The sequence below is a fragment of the Pan paniscus genome, chromosome 9 (assembly GCF_029289425.2).
Source record: "Pan paniscus chromosome 9, NHGRI_mPanPan1-v2.0_pri, whole genome shotgun sequence".
NCBI classification, from domain to species: Eukaryota; Metazoa; Chordata; class Mammalia; order Primates; family Hominidae; genus Pan; species Pan paniscus.
This window is the reverse complement of record NC_073258.2, coordinates 113017577-113030005: the sequence shown is the minus strand read 5'-3', so window position 1 is coordinate 113030005 and position 12429 is coordinate 113017577.

Below are 12429 nucleotides of genomic sequence, written 5' to 3'. Positions count from 1 at the left end.
ATAGAAATAGCTGACACCTTCACGCCCTGGAGCCTGAATCCGAGGGAGATGTGGCTGCCCCTTAGCCTACGGCCCTGGGTCTTGGGGGATGATGCTGGGTTCCTGAGTGACCCTGTGGAATCAATGAGCTCACCTACTCCCCAGAGGCTGCTAAATGAGGGAGAGAAGTAATCCACAACGTTTTTTAAACCACTGTATTCTTGGATGTTTTTCTTACAACAGCTTTGCCTCGCACCCTAACAAATAGCAAGAGCAGGCAATTTCCTGGCAGGAGTCACATCTGATTTCAGCTCACAAGACAGCCAGCCCTCCAATCCTGGGGTTCCATATCTGAAGATTTAGCCAACTGCAGATAGAAAATATTCCAAAACAAACCAAAAATATATATAACAATAAGAAAACACAGGCCAGGCACGGTGGCTCATGCCTGTAATCCCAGCACTTCGGGAGGCCAAGGCAGGTGGATCACCTTGGGGTCGGGAGTTTGAGACCAGCCTGACCAATATAGAGAAACCCTGTCTCTACTAAAAATGCAAAAATTAGCTGGGCGTGGTGGCGCATGCCTGTAATCCCAGCTACTAGGGAGGCTGAGGCAGGAGAATCGCTTGAACCTGGGAGGCGGAGGTTGCGGTGAGCCAAGATCGCACCACTGCACTCCAGCCTGGGCAACAAGAGTGAAACTCCATCTCGAAAAAGAAAAAGAAAATACAAATTAAAAACCCATTAAAAAAGCTATTTACATAGCATTTTACATTGCATCAGGTTTTATAAGTGGTCTGGAGGTGATTTAAAGTATATGAGAGAATTGTAGGTTATATGCAAATACCACACCATTTCATATCAGGGACTTGAGCATCTGTGGATTTTGGTATCTGCAGACAGGGAGTATGTCCTGGAATCAATCCCCTGTGGACACTGAGGGATGACTATGATGATAATACCCTCTAAGAATCAACTTAATATGAGTTCGTTGTTCCGAGCAGGTACTGGGCACTCCCAGTGAATAAGAAAGTGTCCTCAGGGCCTCCCTCCACATCACCTAGTAGAGACAAATGGGGCCTTTCTCTTTGTTCCAACAGCTTAATCACTTCTTTCTTCCCACTTTTTGCATCCCCCTCCCCTGCCCTTCAAGGCACAACAGCAAATCCAATGAGGGACCAGCCCACACTCAACAGCTACACTAACCAGCTGAGTGACCTTGACACCTGCTTCTCAATCAAGGGCTGGACTAGATCTGTGGCTTTCAATCCCAGCTGTGCATTAGAATTACCAAGGGACCTTTGAAATATTGAAATGCTGAGTCCCTCATCAGACCAACTAAAACCAAATTTCTGTGGGGTGGAGAACCTTTAACTCGGAAACTAAATCCAGTTCCCAGATTAATTTCATCAAATGGTGCTGTTCTGGTCACAATCCAGCTCATGTAGCCTTCACTGGACTTTGTCTTATTTATAGCCCAACACCTGGGACAGTCACAGGTATCACACATAGTAGATGCTCACTTTTCCTTCTAAGAGGTTGCTGTCATTGTGGATAAAATTCCATGTTTTCTGCATTTGATTTCAGAATACAGGAATGGAACTTTTCTCTAAGAAAGAAAAATAAAAAAAACTAAGTTTGGTCACTTTTTACTCCTGTGGGGTCTTCAAAAGACTTGTGTAGCAGACAGAACATGGGCTTTGGAGTCATTCAGACTGGGTGTGAATTCCAGCTCTGCTCCTCCTTCACCATGTGACTTGGGCAAGTGATATACTGGCTCCCCTTGTAACCAACATGGTCACTTGAATTACAGGTGAATAGCATTTCCTGATTACAAATATGCAATTTGTGCAGCCCAAAGCAGCAGCTGCGGCTGAACCTCAGTGCCTAGTTTTCTTAGCTGTAAAATGAAAGTAGTAATAGTTACAACACAGCTTTCATGCAAAAATATGAACAATGTAAGTAAAATAGTTAGCATAGCCCCTAGCATATATAAATACTCAAGAAATGCTAATTTTCTCCCACTTTTACCCCCAAAGTTTTCTATATCCCCAAACCTATGCATCTGTGTCCTCTGAATGGAAGGCATGTAAGGGACTCCTATTGAGTGGCCACCTGAGATCTCTGCAGGACACTCGCAGATGCAAGGCAGGCTGAGATGGATGTGGTGTGCAGCTTGATCCTGGTAAGGCAGCTACTAACAGCGGTGCAAGTTTTGCATTGCACAACACTGTTGGGCTCCTTTCACATCATGGTCATCACAGGTTTTTCTAGTTCCTACAGCAGTTTTCTAGAAGATGTCAGTGGGGTGTGTGAAAGAAATGGTACCATTTTCCAAATTCAACCAAATTTGCCCTGTTGACCAGCTGTAGGCTGCCATCCCCACTCCCTAGTTCCTCTGCCTTAATATGACATTGGACCTCATCACCCAACCAACCTGTCCACAAAGTAAGTCCTGATGATGCCCCTCTCAGGGGCACACAAGCCATTCTTTGTGCCTCTCCTTGAAACTGATCATACAATGAAAATGAGAAACACAGGAGGACAAATGGAGAAGATGAATCCCACCACAAGATGTCCTGAAACTTCCATGCTGTTGGGAGCTCCTAGCCCCCTTCAATGCAGACCAAATCACCCAGCTCCCAGACAAGGGTTCCAACTCACAGCTGCTACATGTGAGCTCCCAGATGGGATAGCTCTATAATGTGCCGCACCTACATCCCCATTTAAAGGAAACCGCCTGCCCTCATCCCCTGCCACAGGTACTTCCCAGCAGGGCAGTTCTGTTTTATGGCACACTCTTCCCTGCCCAGCTAATTGCAACAGGAAGCAGACTCCCAAACAGCTCATTCATTGGCTGGCTAGAGACTTTTGATGTGGCCCAGCACCTGAAAAAGGGGAAGGGTGTGTCAATTAGATTTCTATCTCAGAAAGCAAAACTGGAAAATGTCAAGAAAATCAGTCCGTTGGTGGCGGGAGCCAAGGCTGAAATGTCTGGAGTGCAGCAAGTGGAGAGAGGCTGAAGGGACCACAGTGAGTGAGGGGTAAACCAAAGTTATGAATCAGCAGAAGCTGTGGTGCAGGGAAGAGGCAGGTGCAGAAAACAAGGCAAGGGAGCTGCCAGTGGCGAGCGGAGAATGGAGGATCTGCTCACAGAAGCCAGGTCGCCTTACTGGGGGAGAGCCAAAGCAAAGATCCAGGACTCCTGCTGGAGTGTAACCTCAGATCCAAACGCAGGCTCTGTGGACATTCTTGCTCCCTTGTTGCTCCCTTCTCCTTCCAGCTACCTCCCCAACTTCACTTGTACTGGTGTGTGAAGGCATCTGGTTATTGCCGCTTAAAGAACCCGGCCGGGCACAGTGGCTCACACCTGTAATCCCAGCACTTTGGGAGGGCGAGGCGGGCAGATCGCTTGAGTTCAGGAGTTCCAGACCAGCCTGGGCAACATGGCGAAACCCTATCTCTACAAAAAATGCAAAACAATTACCCAGGTGTGGTGGCACATGCCTGTAGTCCCAGCTATTTTGGGGGCTGAGGTGGGATGATCACTGGATCCCAGGAGGTCAAGGCTGCAATGAGCCAAGATCATACCACTGCACTCCAGCCTGGATGACAAAGTGAGACCCTGTCTCAAAAAAAAAAAAAAAACAAACAAAAAAAAAACCACCTCAGTTCAACCATTAGCAAGTAGAGATGGACAGAGAAAGTCACACACACAAAAAAAAACAATCAATAAGGAAACCACCTAAAAGAAGAACAATTATTTTACAGTTTCTGGGAATAATACTAATTAACATGTGTATAACCATTTGCAAATTTTGGCTTAGGATAATCATGAGAAACATAGAAATTGAATCTGAGTTCTGTCTCACCAGTCACCATTGCAGAATCAGTTCATTTTAGTCAGAAGGCCAGATAGGGGACTTTGCAATCTACAGCTCACCCTGTCACATCTCAGTGGATCTTTTTGAGGTGGGGGGGAAAAAAAAAACCTTGAGAAGCGAGGGCTAGGGGAAGGGAGGAAAGCATCTTGAAATAGACCATGGTGGCCACTAGAGGGAGATGCTACCTTGTGAAACATTTCACGGCCCGCTACTTCCAGGGAGAGTTCTCAGCTGAGACCAGAGAACGTGAAGGGACCTGCTCCCCTTCCTCCTCTTTTAGAGACGAGATGAGGCAGCATCCTCTCTGGAACCGAACGGGCTCTCCTCCGCGTTGGTGAAGACAAGGCCATGTTCTACAAAGTTCATGCATAACCCATCGTTCCTGCGGACCAAGGCAACAGGAATGGCCATCGTCTGGAGGGGCCGGCTGAAAGAGAGCCGGAAGAAGAAATGTCTAATGCTGCCCTCAAACAGCTGAGAGAATACGGAGAAGGGCCACATTTGCTATGCGCGGCTTCAAATGGCGGAACTAGGGCCCATGGCTGAGAGCTACAAGGAGAAACCACTCAGTACAAGAAGGGCTCCTTGGAAACACAGCTGACCAAATTGTGGAGTGGATCCAGCTGACACTGACCATTTTTGGGTGTGGCGTAGATGGGCGACCACACTGTGTGGGCAGTTGGTCTCACCGCCTCTAAGACACCTTCCATCTCTGAGAACCTGCAGGAAGGAGAGAAGTGGCCTTGCTACCCCCACCCGCCCCGCCCACGCCGAGTGCTTCTTTGCCGCCCATCCTACCGCGTGCCACCAGGGGGCGCCGCTGCTCTGGAAGACGCCTTACCACTGAGGTTTCAGAACCAATCCCTGAGAGCCAAGTGCCCACCCTCAACCAAAAGACCACCTGTTAGGTCGGGATAGCACAATGAATCTGGATTGGTTGCACCTCCGCTATTCCAAACACATTGCAATAGTACGTAAAGTATAAAAAGAGAAAACCAAAAGATATAGTTCCTGCCCACTGCCGTGGCTCACACCTGTAATCCCAGTGCTTTGGGAAGCCAAGGTGGGAGGATTGCTTGAGGCCAGGAGTTTGAGATCAGCCTAGGCAACATAGCAAAGCCCCGTCTCTACAAAAAAAAAAAAAAAAAAAATAGCCAGGTGTGGTGGCAAGCACCTGCAGTCCTAGCTATTTGGGAAGCTGAGGAGGGAGGATCGCTTGAGCCCAAGAGTTCAAGGTTACAGTAAGCTATGACTATGCCAATGCACTCCAGCCTTGGGACAGAATGAGAACTTGTCTCTAAAAACAAAAAAAAAAGAGATATAGTTGAGCTGAAAAAAAATATGTATGAATATCTCTTTGGATCAGAAAAGGAAGATAAACCCAAAGCAGTGAGCAAGGCTGAAGCTCCAGGACGGCTGCCCAGTGCTACCTGGGGTTACAAATTCCTGGGGAGCCATGGGCCCGGGGAGGGGAAGGACAAAGCCTCCCTTCCAGGAACTGAGACAAGCCACCCACTGTGCTGTCTCCAGTATCTCTTGTCACCAGCCACCTTCATGAGGCGTTTCTAGACCTGGGGTTCAGAGGGACAGGAGGAAGCAACTGCAAAACCTCTAGACAGGTGCAGTTGAACAATCAGAAGAGAAAGAAGAAAAAATCCAAAAGCCTCCCATTCCACATGAGCCTGCAAATCCAAAATTACAAAACACAGGAAGAACCTCATGCTAAGCCTAGCAGCCAGCAGCACCAACACTCTGAACATGAATCAATCCAGACAAAATTAGTATTCAGAAGCAGCATGACATACATGCATACATTGAGGCTGATAAGAGAAAAAGGAAGCATAATGCTGTCATCCACACAGGGTGAATGTCCAAATAGCACATGCCGCTGGCCTGCTGAGGAGCACCCCTTGGGGTCCACTCACAGAGAGGACCAGGAACACGTGTGCAGATCCCCATGACCCTTTTCTCCTAGGTTAGCACTGTACTGCCTGGGAGGGGAAAAGAAGCAAAAGTTGCTTCCTGGGAGAGTCAGGAAGGGACATTCTACTGATGACACTAGTGGTTTGGGGCCTATCCGGGACTAAAGCAGCCCCTCTCTTGAGCCCCGTGTCCTCAAAGAGAGACTAGTAGATTGAAAAAGTACTGGTTCAAGGAATGTGAAACCTGCTATTAATTGATTTATTACTTTAGACAAGTCACTTTCCTTCTCAGAGCTTCTGTTTCCCCAACAGTAAAATGATGTTAAACAGATCATCCCTAAGATAAGGTTATCTTTGATAACCCAGGTAAGGTTATCATTCTAAAAGAAAGGAATCAGTAACTCATCTCTTTAATTCTTTCATTTTTAATACAAGCCTAGCACCTTTTCTTTTCTAAGTACAGTATTTAATTTCTGGTTGTAATATTAATCTATGTTCATTAGTAAAAGGGAAAAACTCAAAGAAGGAAATAAAAATGACTGCAATGTCACCAGTTAGAGACAACACTGCTAACATTTGCTGTAATTTCCAGTGACCTTTCTTTTACTGTGCTAATATAAATATGAGGGTGGTTTTTTTTTACAGAAATCAGGTAATAATATTCACTGCTAACTGAACATCTACTACCTGTCAGACACAGGACCAAGTGCTATAAAAACATCTCACCAATCTTTATAGCAACCTGCAGGGGAGACACAATGTCTCCAATTTACTGAAAAGAAAATTTCTGTGCAACAAAAAGTCAAGCAACCTGCCTGAGGCCACATAACTGTGAGGAACAGAGCAGAATTCCTACCATACCAGCTTCCTGAATGGTCTACATTGTCTTGTGACTTTTTTTTTTTTTTTTACTTATTTTTAACATGTTCCCATTTTTCAGTTACTTTTCTAACACATTATTATAAGTGGTTCAAGGTATTAATCACATAATCCCTTACTGGCTAGCATTTAAGATGTTTTCAATTTTCACTATCATAGACAATGCTGTGATTATCTTCCTTCCACATAATTCTTTCCACTCAGCAGTAATCATCCTTAAGATAAAAACGTTGAACATCCTGATCAAAGGGTATGCACTTTCTTTTTTTGTTTTTTTATTTTGAGACGGAGTCTCGCTCTGTTGCCCAGGCTGGAGTGCAGTAGCGCGGTCTCGGCTCACTGCAACCTCCACCTCCCGGGTTCATACCATTCTCCTGCCTCAGCCTCCCAAGTAGCTGGGACTACAGGTGCCTGCCACCGTGCCCAGCTAATTTTTTGAATTTTTAGTAGAAACGAGGTTTCACCATGTTAGCCAGGATGGGTATGCACTTTCTTAAGGCTATTGACAAATAGTGTCAAATTGCCCTCCAAAACACTCAAACAATTATTCTCCCTTTAACAATTTATGAAAGTTCAATTTGCCTGCAACCTCATTAATGTTGGAAGTGATCTCATTTTTATTCATCTTAGCTGATGTTACAGGTGAAATGTCTTGATTGTTAATGTAGTTAAATTTTGTTCTGAAGTCATCAACCACTTTATGATTCATTTTAATAAGCACCTATATACAAATCCTTGGAAGACAGGAGGAAAATGAAGAAATGGGATCAAAAGGAGAGAATATCAATTTCATTTATTTAACAAAAACTAAATACCTAACATCTGCAAGGCATGTTACAGGCCCTGTAGGCATTCAAATGAGTAAGCACAAGCAACTATTGAGCACCTGCTGTATGCTCCAAGATACCAGACATGCTAAGTGTCATAGGAGAGACAAAAGAAGGTACAACATTTATCCTCCAAGAACCCAAAATCTAGTTGAGAAAGGGAAAAAACCAACACAAGAAGGTGTTTTGAGCCTAATTCCTCTTTATCTGTTCTTTCATGGAACGGAGCTTCCACCTCCTTTTATGGCCTGCTCAGTAAACCTCAAACCATTGTGGCTTGTTCATATACCTCTCTTCCTGGATCACGTGGGAGCTCCAGAGGGCAGAGATGGGCTCTTACTCAACGGTCAAATGGACACCCTGGAATGATGGACGGACATCCTGGAATGATGGAATGATTTTCCAATTCTTACCTCATGATTGAGGGTTGTAAATTAGCGACAGGTTGCCACATCCCCTAGCCACTCCCTACTGCCCACCCCCTGCAGGCATCAGAAACACAGGGCCAGTACTCAGATACAAGGTCATAGGCATATACATTAAGTTAACATTAACAGCATTCATTTATTGGTTGGATTCAATAACCAGCCACACTCCCTGAAACTGTCAGAGTCTGATAATTAGGGCATGCACTGCGACCCTTGGTTATGTCAGTACACAGGATGTTTATCTGACTGTTCATTTACATGACTGATTCAAGGGTTTTGGTTTTGTTTGTTTTTTTGTTTGTTTGTTTGCTTGCTTACTCTTTCTCCTCACTTACTGATGTTCACCTCTCCTCCCTGCCCTTCCAGGATCCACAGGTCATAAGATCATCACCCGCCACCTGATCTGATTCCCCTGGCTTAGAAACCTGGCCATTCACACATAAGCTCACCAAGTTCATTTCACTTGCAGTTGTCTTCTCATTTTTCTTTTTTACTTGCTGTGATTTTTCCAGCCCTCTCTCTGGCTCTCTCCCTCTCGCCTTGCTCAGAGAGGTTTTACACCAGCCCCTCCTAGGTCTCCTTTCTCCTTTCTCTAAGGGATGTCTCAACACCACTGACATTTCCTGAGTTTTCCATTTACTAGTCACTGAGGTCTTTTATGTGGACTGCCCAAAGCATCTAGAACCAGCACAGCTCAATAAACATTTGCTTAATTCAAACTCTGACTACTGTGCCACTGATTAGAATTTCAAGAGCTTCAGATTCATGTGCCCTGGAGGAAATGGGAAGGACTGGCTACCAAAGGTAGGATTTAAACCCGACTTAAAATCTAAGTACAATCCCAGTGCTTTAAGAAGCCGAGGCAGGTGCATCCCTTGGGCCCAGAAATTCAAGGCTGCAGTGACCTGTGATTTCACTACTGCACTTCAGGCTTTGAGACAGTGCTACAGAGCAAGACCCCGTCTCAAAGAAAACAAAAAAATTAGAGCTAGCCTAGGTTTATGGGAGGAGGTCATCAATGTCTTTAACTGTGAATGGTTAGAGAAGAAAGGAACTGACATTAGCCCAAATAAGTCATGGTCTTTGCTCCTGGGCAACACAGGGAGACCCCATCTTTACAAAAAAAAATAAATAATAATAATAATAATAATACATAAGGCCGGTATGCAGGATGTCCAGTTGCCCGTTCATTTACATGACTGATTCAATCTCAATCTGAATGATAATGGGAGCAGAAAGGACTTCATCCCATCACCCCTTTCCTTCCTTTTCCCCTCTACTCACTTCTGAGGAGCCATCAGTAAGACAGAGAAAAAGACAGAGAAAAGAGATAAACTGTTCACAAAATAGTGTTGAAGGTGCCAGGAGAGGTAGTCATTACTGTGTGTCTTGTTCACGGTCTACACCAAAGATACTGAAGGGCCTGAGCTCCCTGGGCACACATGGACCTCCCAGGATGATCCTCCCCTTCAGAACTGCAGTAGGACTTAGAAAGGCCAGCAGATATGAAAGATGAAGAGGACTGCATAAGAGGAAGGGAGACCAGAGCAAGACAGCCCCCCAGAGGTGTGACCAAGAAGGAGTAGAAATATTCCAAGAAAGTGAAGAAATATTCCCCCCATCCTCTGGATGCTGTGTGCATCGGCTAATAATCAGAGTCTCTTACCGGAATGAACTGGACCTGCATACCCTCCTGTAAGCCACCAATGTCACCAAGGGTCCCAGTGTGCATTATAACTGTCATTGACCAGACAGACCCTGTACTAGGTGTTGTACCTACATTACCTCAGTGAATGCCACCTAACACTATGTGCCCAAGACCACGAAGACTTCCAGCCAGGGATCTCAAACTCGAGGGCACATAAGAATCACCTTGGAGCTGGTTAAAATGACACAAAAAGTTATGGCTCCTAAATCTGGAGTGGGGTCCAGGAACATGCATTTTAAATAAGCATCTTGTGGGGCCTTCAGCATCTGCATCACTGTCACAGGTTGCTTATTAAAAATGCATGTTCCTGGCTGGGTGCGGTGGCTCATGCCTGTAATCCCAGAACTTTGGGAGGCCAAGACAGGTGGGTCAGTTAAGCCCAGGAGTTCAAGACCAGCCTGGGCAACATGATGAAATCCCATCTCTACAAAAAATACAAAAACTGGCCAGGTGTGGTGGTGCACGCCTATAGTCCCAGCTATAGGGAGGTTGAGGCAGGAGGATCACCTGAATCCGGGGAGGTCGAGGATGCAGTGAGCTGTGATTGCATCACCGCACTCCATCCTGAGCCATAGAGTGTAACCTTATCTCAAAAAAAAAAAAAAATGCATGTTCCTGGACCCCCCCACCTCTGACCTACAGATCCAGAACCTGTACGCTCCAGCCCAGCCCTAATAGGCTAGTGGCTTCCCTTTGGACCCTTGGGACCAGCCAGTCTAGTCACACCACAACCATTGTCCTCAGAGAAAGCCCGTCTCACCATTTGTCCTCCACAGAACATTCCTCCAACCTCCTCCTCCCGTTCTCACTATTCTCTCCATCGCAAACCTTCCCTCTCTGCCACTTAAAACTTCCACTGCTGAGTGAGCTCCCCTACATCTTCCACTCATTCCTTTCCCTTATGAGCTTAGATGAAACCAGCAGGGGAAAAATGGCAGACATGAGCTGCAATGATGGCCACCACCCCTCCTCAGGGGAGCTCAGTCATCTTAAGCAGCAGGCAGCTGCAGTGATAATGGCCGCTCCCACCCCCCTGGAAACTCTTAGCAGAGTTAACAGAACAGAGCTGTTAACAGAGCTGTGCAGAGTTAACTTAACAGAGCTGTGCAGATTCTCAGCAGCCACTTGACTGGGGTCTTAGGCAGTCTCCAGTCAAGTGGCTGCTGAGAATCTGCACAGCTCTGTGCTTGGGACCCAAGGCCCTGGTAGTGTAGCTCAAAAGTGGGATCTCCTGATCTGTGGGTTGCGCAGATCCGTGGAAAAAGTACGGTTTTCTAGCAGGGTAGCATGATCATTAACCACCTCCCTTGGCTTGGGGTGGGAGCTGCCCTTTCCCCGTGTGGCTCCCAGGTGGGCCGTCGCACCACCCGGCTTTTCTTCACTCTTCGTGGGTCACATCAACTGCTTAGTCAGTCCCAGTGAGAGAACCTGGATACCCTGGTTGCTGGTGCAGGATTCACTTGCCATTTTGGTTCCTCCCAGTGGGAGCCTCTGACCACAGATGTTTCTAGTTGGCCATCTTGGCCTCTCCCCCCAGTACTAATATTTTTATATGAAGAAAATAGTATCTTTGAGGTTTTAAAGGCAACTGTGAAATAAAATTGTTTCACCTCCGGGTGAAAAAAATAAAAATAATAAACAAATAAAAATAAAACTCTGTTGCCTACAGATAGAATTCAAAATGCTTAGCATGACCTATAAGACCTAGCATGACTTGGCCCCTATTTACTTGCCAGCAACAGCATCTGTCACTCTTTTTCTTGAACATTACCTTTTCATTGTTCCCTGCTCACATCACACTGTTTTGTAATTCCACACTTCTCTCTTCCAGGAACATTCACCCCAACCTACCCCTATCCTTCAAAACAGTTCATCCAGGATGGCTGCAGTGACTCACACCTGTAATCTCAGTGCTTTGGGAGGCTGAGGCAGGAGGATTGCTTGAGGCCAGAAGTTTAAGACTGCAGTGAACTATGATTCACGCCACTGAACTCCAGAGAGAGAGAGAGAGAGAAGAAAGAAAGAGGGGGGGGGGGGGAAGGAAGGAAGGAAGGAAGGAAGGAAAGGAAGGAAGGAAGGAAGGAGGAAAGAAAGGAGGAAAGAAAGAAAGAAAGAAAGAAAGAAAGAAAGAAAGAAAGAAAGAAAGAAAGAGAAAGAAAACCAGCTCATCCACCATTTACCCAAAAAGCATTCTTTCCCTTCTTTTGTACTCCTAAGCTTACCTCTATCTTAGCATTTACGCATTATTTTGAAATTATGTTTATGAACCTGCCTCTTAACACTAACCAAAAGCTATTCAAAAAGAGGGATAAGCCAGGCATGGTGGCTCATTCTGTAATTCCTTTGGGAGGCCCAGGTAGGAGGATTACTTGAGGCCAAGAGTTCAAGATCAGCCTGGGCAACATAGCAAGACTCCATCTCTACAAAAAAATAAAAGTTTTAAAAAGGAGAAATCTTAACCGGTCTTTATGCCCCTGCCCTAAAGCTTACCACAATGCCTGCCACATATTGGACCCTCAAAACAAATTATTGATTAATTTTCACAATGGGACTACAAGGCAGGCATTACAAATGAAAAAAACTAAGTCCCAGAAAGCCAGTTACATTCCAGGGGATGGGAGGGCAGCAACTTGAAACCAACTCTACCGCTAAGGCCTAGGCTCTCTCGAGTACAACCTGGAAAACATGAGTGAGCAAGGAGATGGAAGTGAGAATGAGGTGTCAGGGCACCCACCCAGGACATGATGCGTGAGGAATGGAGGGATATGAAGGTGGACAAGATTCTCAAAGGTGGAAGAATAT